Source organism: Nerophis lumbriciformis, linkage group LG15 (genome assembly GCF_033978685.3).
Source record: "Nerophis lumbriciformis linkage group LG15, RoL_Nlum_v2.1, whole genome shotgun sequence".
NCBI classification, from domain to species: Eukaryota; Metazoa; Chordata; class Actinopteri; order Syngnathiformes; family Syngnathidae; genus Nerophis; species Nerophis lumbriciformis.
In genome coordinates, this window is record NC_084562.2 from 42324562 (window position 1) to 42334838 (window position 10277).

Sequence of the window (10277 nt, forward strand, 5' to 3'; positions counted from 1 at the left end):
GCAGTGACTAGGATGGCGGAGGCGGGGATCGAACCTGCAACCCTCAAGTTGCTGGCACGGCCGCTCTACCAACCGAGCTATACCGTCCCAATTATAAGTAAAATGTGTTATTATTATTATTATTCAGGCTACCGGTGAGTACTGTAACCTACAGTAGAACACACTCAAGGCTACTATATCTGGTGAAACGAGTGCAAAGGTGACTATATGTGTGTTATTTCATGTTTAGAGGGATCTACTTTTGACGATGCCAGGATGCAGAGAAGGTAGGCAAAGTGCAAGCAGGAGGCAGTGTAAAAGTAACTCAGGTCTAGCAGGACCTAGGAAGGCAACAGAACACTTTGACATGCAGAAAATAATTAATTAATGTGGAACTAAATATAACTAATTAACAATGTGTACCAGGTAGGCTGACAGAGCGAGAAGTACAAGGTAAATGTGCTGCAAAACACAGAGACCATGTACTATCGAAACAAGAGTACCAGGACAAGAAATTATACCTAACAGAAAAAAATAAAGAACAAATGATGTGGGATGACACTAAGAATGTTCAAACGTATATTTAGACGGTTGTAAACAGTGTTTGTATATGCTCTCACTATGAAAATATTTCATTTATTAATAATAATCCAACTTCACGGAAATGTGTTTATCGAGGTCATGTCTGCTACCATGGATGTCCCGTTATTATTTGGTAGATCCAATATTGAGGAAAAATGTTTTGCCGTACGTACAGTATGGTGTAGGCTACGGGATATCAGTTACGTATAATGGCCGATCAATATGCTACATTATGAGCCACATACTGTATTTGATAACACAGCAGTAGCATATGCACAACGTCACTGATCAACACATCTCAGTCATCCAATCACAGGCCTCCTTATGCGCATCAATTATCTATATGTCAAATGTAACCTGAATAATTGCACTTTTAAATTTAGATTAATCAAAATTAATCACGGGTCATTACTCACCTTGCAGGATTTAAATGAACTTAAGTCCAATATTTTGAGGCAAATACAATTATATCAAAATAATGTCATACAGTCCCATCTTAAAACTCATTTGCATACTCTAGCCTTTAAATAGACCCCCTTTTTAGACCAGTTGATCTGCCGTTTCTTTTCTTTTCTCCTTTGCCCCCCTCTCCCTTGTGGAGGGGGGTGGCACAGGTCCGGTGGCCATGGATGAAGTGCTGGCTGTCCAGAGTCGGGACCCGGGGTGGACCGCTCGCCTGTGCATCGGTTGGGGACATCTCTGCGCTGCTCGGGATGGTCTCCTGCTGGCCGCACTATGGACTGGACTCTCACTATTATGTTGGATCCACTATGGACTGGACTTTCACAATATTATGCTAGACTCACTTGACGTCCTTTGCATCTGATCTCCCCTAGAAGGGGTGGGGGGGGGGGGGGGGTCACCCATATCTGCGGTCCTCTCCAAGGTTTCTCATAGTCATTCACATCGACGTCCCACTGGGTTGTGAGTTTTTCCTTGCCCTTATGTGGGATGTCGTTGTGGCTTGTGCAGCCCTTTGAGACACTTGTGATTTAGGGCTATATAAATAAACATTGATTGATTGATTGATTGATACAGCAATTTCCAAACAAATGTTTTACTTGTATGTACTTCATTTACTTGTTCAAAACTTGCTGACAGTTTTATCGGCATGGCATGACCACTGACCACACCTTTGAGGTAACCATCAACAACTAAGACAAAAAACCATCATGCCCGGTGGGGACAGTACATTGCCTGATTAATTTGTGTTTATACATGAATAATGAGATAATTTCATCTGTGGTTTCCAAAATCTGCAATTGCGTCAGTCATCAAAAGTTTTGAGGAAGCGAGCATGTCATGTCTACAAAATCAAAATGTTTATTTCAAAACCAAAAGACCTCCCAAGAAGTTAAGCAGGCCTTTTTGCCACAGAATCCCAGTCCACACTGTGCTTGACTATATGGGACAGATGGCATGCGCACAGCTTGAATGGCATTGGGTTTGGGAAGAATCTGGACACAATTCCTGTCAGCTGAAAACATTCCAGTTCCTTCATGGTCTGTGCACTCATCTAACATTACCTTTAGGATGCTTTGGATTCATTGTTTCTTGCCAATGTCCAACAACGGCATTGAGTTGCAGTCCAATCACATACGTGGTTTTCATAACATATTGACAAGTTCTTAGCCCTCCCCTCTAATACGATTGAATTCTGTGTATAATAAAGTTGTTTCGTCAAACTTGTCATTTAAACGTGGCTTTTTTACTGCAAGCAGTCCGAATATTTAAATATTACACTGCAATGCAGTCTGCTGAAAATGATGGAAAGTGCCACTTAACATAGCAACTCACTGTCATGATCCGTGGTCCGGATCATGTTTTCGTTATGTTCTGTTAGTTTGACTTCATAGGTCCCTGTTTTTTGTGCACTCTTGTTTGTTTTGATTGCAATAGTTGCGTATTAGTTTCACCTGCCTCTTGTGTTCGGGACGCTCACCTGGCTCTAATAAAGAGACATTATTTAAGCCTGCCTTTGCCAGTCAGTCGGCCTGGCGTCATTGATTGTGTCATGCAATGCCATAGTTTTCATAAGTGTTTACCTCATGCCTTGCCAAGTAAGTCGTGTTTGTTTCATGCCACAGTTTCGTGTTTTGTTCCACGCCATAGTTTATGCTGTTTGTTTCATGCCACAGTTTCGTGTTTGTTCCACGCCATAGTTTATGCTGTTTGTTTACCTCATGCCCTGCCAAGATTTCTTGAGAAGATTAAAATATGTTCCTACCTGCAAATCCTGTCCGGAGTGATCTGTTTGCATCCCGGGGAAACAACCCGAATTACCACAAAACGCATTTTAAGTTGTTCAACACTTGACTGTTGTCTGACGGCTAAAGTGGGTAATGCTGCCCCAACCAGTTTGTCAGTGTCCTCTGCAGTGGACACTTGTGTTTTGCATAACTGGGCTACAGTAGTAACTTAAATTATGAGCCTAATTGGTTCTGTGCGCTTAACTAAAAACACTTGTTTCTCAAAACAACATCTCCCATTTAAATAAATTTAACCGGTGCTTGCCCCCCGCCAACACACTAAATAAATGCACCTATTTTACATGTAAAATGCCTTTTGAAAAGGAAAAACAAATTTAAAGATAATAAATATTTTATTAAAAATGATACAAAAGAATGTACTAAAAACAACTACAGTAGTTTTATGGTAATAACAAAGAGAAATTACCTTGGAGAGTGGACTTCTACGGTACCTCCTTCCAGCTGCTTCTTCGTTAAACTCACCATCAGTAGCTTTTTCATATTTTCATGGATAAATGTCTTGGCTGGCGTTATTGACTTCTTCTGCTTCACTATGTTGCAGACTAGCAGTTATTTAGCATGCTTTTGATCATTTCGGTGTTCAACTCAATTAATATTATTGTTGTTCTCAGCACTGTGCCTCACACTCACTTTCTTCCTTCTTATGCTTGGAAAACAAAGTTTTGTCGCGCTTTAGCTACAGTATAAGCTAATGCTAGCGAGTAAGATCCAATGTTTTGGGTGGATTTTACGGGGATTATCGTGACATTTGCTACACCAACTAATGGCGGAGGTGTTTGCAACTAAGTTCTTGCTTGCAACTTACAGTAGGGAAGGGATTCATACGGCTCTATTCATAGGTGGATCTTGCTTGAGAGGAATGTGGAGGTTTGTCATTTTGCAATTCCGTCTGCTGAAAATGATGGAAAGTGCCACTCTACAAAGTTGGAATTGCCACAAAACACATTTTAAGATATTCAACACTTTACTGCCATGTGACGGCTAAAATGGGTCGTGCTGCCCCAACAAATTTGTCACCTTTCATGTGTCAGGTAAACCGCAACAAATGGGGCCTATGTTTCCCCTTTTTACTGTAAAATATAACAATTAGCCAATAAATAACTCTTATCTCAAAATATTCTTAAATTGGGGCACTCTTAAGTTGAGGTACGACCGTATTTTCCCACCAAATGTATAACTCTCTCAAAAAAATTGTCTTAAAACAATTACCGCTATTTAATGACAAATTAATTTTATTTTCAGAATATGCCAAGGGAAGCATGGCGAAAATATAATCGATATCATCATTTGCTATACACTACTTTTGTCCCGATTCTAGAAAGGGATTATGTTCTCATGACATTTCTGTAATCTCAAACCATGCAGACCTAAGGAACATAATACCACAAGTAAATGCTCTGTTCATGCGACATTATTCCACTAACCCTTTGCCGGAATTTCCAAAACGCCTTTCTGTGTTTATCAGAATCTCCAAAAGTGATACTGTATCCTCATCTTATCTTCCAGCTGCATGTGTGTAAGAGTGTGATTGTACAGTTTGTCCCCTGCGTTATCTTTAGCTAGAAAAGCCATTAAAGTTAAAAGATACTGCAGTTGAGGATATGTCAGATTGATGGTTGGGACCAAGGTTTTATTTGGTTATTAGCTGGAACTGACTATATTTTAAGGACGACAATGCATTGATTGTATTGAGACAGTAAAGCAATGCCAAAACATGAAAACAGACAGTAAGAAACACCCAAATGTCGGATAAAATATCACTTTTTTTGCACAACTTTGTCATATAAAGTTTGCTTCCTTGGTTCTCTTAGTCATACAAATCCCCACCCTGCTTTGTACCAAAGTCTTTGTGAAACTGTGACAGAGGACCTTGGATTACCCTGAAGATGGACTGTTTATCACTGGAAAGCAATGAGCCACTTGTTTCTATATCATATTTCTGATGGGACAAATGGCTCAAGAGTAAAGGGAGTTTAAAAATAGAATTACAAATCCTGTCAACTGCGACGGTTTCGGTGCTGAAGTATTGAAATAGAAAAATGCAATGACAAGTACAATACCATACTACGATACCATTATGAGAATCAGAATTGATTTGAAGACTTATAAAGAGAACTGCTGTACTTAGAGTTCACTACAGAATAGGGATGTCCGATAATGGCTTTTTGCCGATATCCGATATTCCGATATTGTCCAACTCTTTAATTACCGATACCGATATCAACCGATACCGATATCAACCAATATATGCAGTCGTGGAATTAACACATTATTATGCCTAATTTGGACAACCAGGTATGGTGAAGATAAGGTACTTTTTAAAAAAAATAAATAAAATAAGATAAATAAATTAAAAACATTTACTTGAATAAAAAAGAAAGTAAAACAATATAAAAACAGTCACATAGAAACTAGTAATTAATGAACATGAGTAAAATTAACTGTTAAAGGTTAGTACTATTAGTGGACCAGCAGCACGCACAATCATGTGTGCTTACGGACTGTATCCCTTGCAGACTGTATTGATATATATTGATATATAATGTAGGAACCAGAATATTAATAACAGAAAGAAACAACCCTTTTGTGTGAATGAGTGTAAATAGGGGATGGAGGTTTTTTGGGTTGGTGCACTAATTGTAAGTGTATCTTGTGTTTTTTATGTTGATTTAATAAAAAAAAACAAAAAACAAAAAAACCAACAAAAAAAACGATACCGATAATAAAAAAAAACGATACCGATAATTTCCGATATTACATTTTAACGCATTTATCGGCCGATAATATCTCTACTACAGAATGTAAATTGTTTTACAAGATGAGGACAGGAAGTGAACATATGTATAAGAAATGGATATGAAGTGGGAAGGGAGTGGGATTAAATAAGCCTAGCTTCTTCCTACTCCTTTTCGGACATGTTGTGAGGAGACATGAGTTATTTGCAAGTTATATGATGTATCACATGTAAATGTATGCATGTTTGAAATAAATCAGAGAGATAATCCCGATACGGTAGTGTCACATGTTACTGACTTAATGATCAAATACATGACACATGCACACAAAATAAACTGAATTTGAAACATAATTTTCCAAAGCAGATGGCATGCCATGCACACACCAATAACAAGGTGTGGTGGTGGGCGGATCGAGCCACATATGGATAGCACCGATACCAAGGATAGTAGCTCAGATTCCAGATGGTAATGAACTAAAATAATGGTTTCCATATGAATAATGTGAAATAAACACTCTCTTTTCACTCATTGAAATAAATATCAGTATCTGCTCAATACTGGTCGTATGAAATCAATATTTTTTCGTTGTATTCTATGTTTATTTTCACAAATGTGTGTTATTTTCATGTTGATCCATTTTTTTTATACAATGTTTTGTTATCGTTATACTTTATATCTTTGTTTTGTATATTATACTGAGATCCAGTGTCCTCCGCAGTGGACATTAGTTGTCGGTATCTTTCTTTTGTCAGAAAAATGTAATCTTCAGTTGTGTAGAACTCAAATGTTCACTGTAGTGGATGCTTGATTAAAGGCCTACTGAAATGCGATTTTCTTATTTAAACGGGGATAGCAGGTCCATTCTATGTGTCATACTTGATCATTACGCGATATTGCCATATTTTTGCTGAAAGGATTTAGTAGAGAACATCGACGATAAAGTTCGCAACTTTTGGTCGCTGATAAAAAAGCCTTGCCTGTACCGGAAGTAGCAGACGAGTAGCGTGACGTCACAGGTTGTGGAGCTCCTCACATCTGCACATTGTTTACAATCATGGCCACCAGCAGCGAGAGCGATTCGGACCGAGAAAGCGACAATTTCCCCATTAATTTGAGCGAGGATGAAAGATTTGTGGATGAGGAAAGTGAGAGTGAAGGACTAGAGGGCAGTGGGAGCGATTCAGATAGGGAAGATGCTGTGAGAGGCGGGTGGGACCTGATATTCAGCTGGGAATGACTAAAACAGTAAATAAACACAAGACATATATATACTCTTATTAGCCACAACACCACCAGGCTTATATTTAAAATGCCAAAAATTAATCCCGCATAACAAACACCTCCCCCCTCCCGTCCATATAACCCGCCAATACAACTCAAACACCTGCACAACACACTCAATCCCACAGCCCAAAGTACTGTTCACCTCCCCAAAGTTCATACAGCACATATATTTCCCCAAAGTCCCCAAAGTTACGTACGTGACATGCACATAGCGGCACGCACGTACAGGCAAGCGATCAAATGTTTGGAAGCCGCAGCTGCATGCGTACTCACGGTACCGCGTCTGCGTATCCAACTCAAAGTCCTCCTGGTAAGAGTCTCTGTTGTCCCAGTTCTCCACAGGCCAATGGTAAAGCTTGACTGTCATCTTTCGGGAATGTAAACAATGAAACACCGGCTGTGTTATCCGGCACAACAGTCAGGGGGTGCATTCTACGGCGGGGGTGCGTTATCCGGCACAACACCTGCCGCAATACACCGCTTCCCACCTACAGCTTTCTTCTTTGCTGTCTCCATTGTTCATTGAACAAATTGCAAAAGATTCACCAACACAGATGTCCAGAATACTGTGGAATTTTGCGATGAAAACAGACGACTTAATAGCTGGCCACCATGCTGTCCCAAAATGTCCTCTACAATCCGTGACGTCACGCGCATGCGTCATCATACCGAGACGTTTTCAGCAGGATATTTCGCGTGAAATTTAAAATTGCACTTTAGTAAGCTAACCCGGCCGTATTGGCATGTGTTGCAATGTTAAGATTTCATCATTGATATATAAACTATCAGACTGCGTGGTCGGTAGTAGTGGGTTTCAGTAGGCCTTTAAGGAGGTTGTTCAAAGAATCAGCATTCTCTGCTGGGGAAAAAAAGGCCTATTTTGCAGAAGACATATCGATTGCAATGGACACCGGATCCCAGACGGTTGCCATGAGAACGAGCGTCATCTGCAGTGGACATTTGTTTTTTGGTCTGTTACTTTATTTCAGAAAAGGAAGCCTTGTTCTGTAAAACACAAACGTCCACTGCAGAGGACATCCATCATCCGGTTTTCGGTGGTGTATTGTGTCCACTGTAGTGGACGCTTTATTTAAGAGGTGGTTCAACGAACCCGCGTCATCCGCAGTGGACATTTGTCTTTTGTGTGTTTCTTTTGTTAGAGTAACACATTTTAACAAAAAATAGCCCTGTACACAAAACACAAATGTCCACTGCAGTGGACGCTGGCTCTCAGGAAGCTGTCCTGAAAACCACTTTTTTTTTTTGGTCCTTTGGTCTATTTCCTTTGTCAAAATCACACATTTTGGGAAAAAAAAAACAACAGCCCTGTTATGCAGAACACAAATGTCCACTACAAAGGGTGCTGTATATCGGGATGGTGTCCTGAGAACCAGTATCCTCCGCATTGCACAGGTGTTTTTCGTCTATTTCTTTTGTCAAAGTTATACATGTTAGAAAATAAAGTCCTGTTTTGTAAAACGCAAATGTCCATTGTAGAGGAGATCCGGCATTCTGTTGTCTGTGTGTGTCTTTACACATTTTGGAAGACAAAAAACGTCCTGTTATGCATAACACACATGTCCACTGCAGTGGACGTTGGATTTCAGGAGGTTGTCCGGAGATCCAGCGTCCTCTGCAATGAACATTGGTTTTTGGTCTATTTCATTTTGGAAAACAAGTCCTCTTATGCAGGACACAGATGTCAACCGCAATCTAACAAACTAACAAACAAACAAACAATACACTTTTTTTTCAGGAGGTTTTCCTGAGAACCAGCTTCCTCTGCAGCGGACAGCGTGGCTGGGTTGGTAGAGTGACTTGAGGGTTCCAGGTTCGATCCCTGCTTCCGCCATCCTAGTCACTGCCGTTGTGTCCTTGGGGAAGATACTTTACCCACCTGCTCCCAGTGCCACCCACACTGGTTTAAATGTAACTTGGATAATGGGTTTCACTTGTGGTCTGTTTCTTTAGTTACACATTTCAGAGAAGAAAGCCCTGTTCTGTAAAACACAAACATCTACTGAGATCCAGTGTCCTCTGCAGTGCAGGCAATTGTTTGTGGTCTATTTCAATTTTCAAAATTAAAATTTTTCAGAAAAGAAAGCCCTGTTCTGTAAAACACAAATGTCCACTGTATTTGACGCTGGATCTCGGGAACTTACCTTGAGAACCAGTGTCCTCTGCAGTAGACATTTGTTGTGTGTCTGTTTATTTTGTCCGACTTACACATTTCTTACACAAAACTCATCTAAGGGAGTACATTCTTGAACATAGGAGGGCCATAGTTATTTTTGCACAAATTACTTTTTTTGAGATAGGCTCCAGCACCCCTGAAACCCCGAACGGGACAAGCGGTAGAAAATGGATGGATGGAACTCTATGTTATTAAAGGGAATAATTGTATAATTTTATTGATATTGTTAAGTTTTTTTTAACCAGGGGTGTCAAACTAATTTTCACTGAGGGCCACATTACAGTTATGGCTGCCCTCAGAGGGCCGCTTGGAACTGTCAAAAATGTATGAATATAAATGTATAGCTCATAATATAATTATACAATTGCCTGTGTAAAAATGTTTTTTAGATTTTGCAGTAAATAGAATGGTTGCTCAGTTGCCAGAATTTTACCGTAAAATGCATGGTAATTTTTGCAACATATTACTGTAAATGGAAAAACGGTTCTATATTTTTTTTTTTCTGGTAAAATTCTGGCAACTGAGCTGTATTGTCATTTTTTGCAGTGTACAATTTCAGGGATAACTTGCTTCAAAATCATAAGTCAAACACACATTTATTGATATTATTTTTTATTTTAACTTAAAAAAAAGTTTGAAATGTATGATATTACTATATTTTTTGCATTATCAGATGATATTAAAGGGCCACATCACAGTTATGGCTTCCCTAAGAGGGCCGCATGGAACTTTCAAAAATGTATGAATATAAATGTATAGCTCATAATATAATTATACAATTGCCTATGTAAAAAATCTTTCGATTTTGCAGTAAATAAACTGGTAGCTCAGTTGCCACAATTTTACCGTAAATTTTATGGTAATTTTTGCAACATATTACTGTAAATGGAAAAACAGTACAATAGCTTTTTTTTACAGTAAAATTCTGGCAACTGAGCCGCCAGTTTTTTACCCTAAAATGTATTGTCATTTTTTGCAGAGTACAATTGGAGGGATAACTTGCTTCAAAATCATAAGTCAAACACACATTTATTCATATTATTTTTTATTTTAACTTAAAAAAAAGTTTGAAATGTATGAAATTACTATATTTGTTGCATTATCAGATGATATTAAAGGGCCACATCACAGTTATGGCTGCCCTAAAAGGGCCGCTTGGAGCTGTCATAAATGTATGAATATAAATTTATAGCTCATAATATAATTATCCAATTGCCTATGTAAAGAATC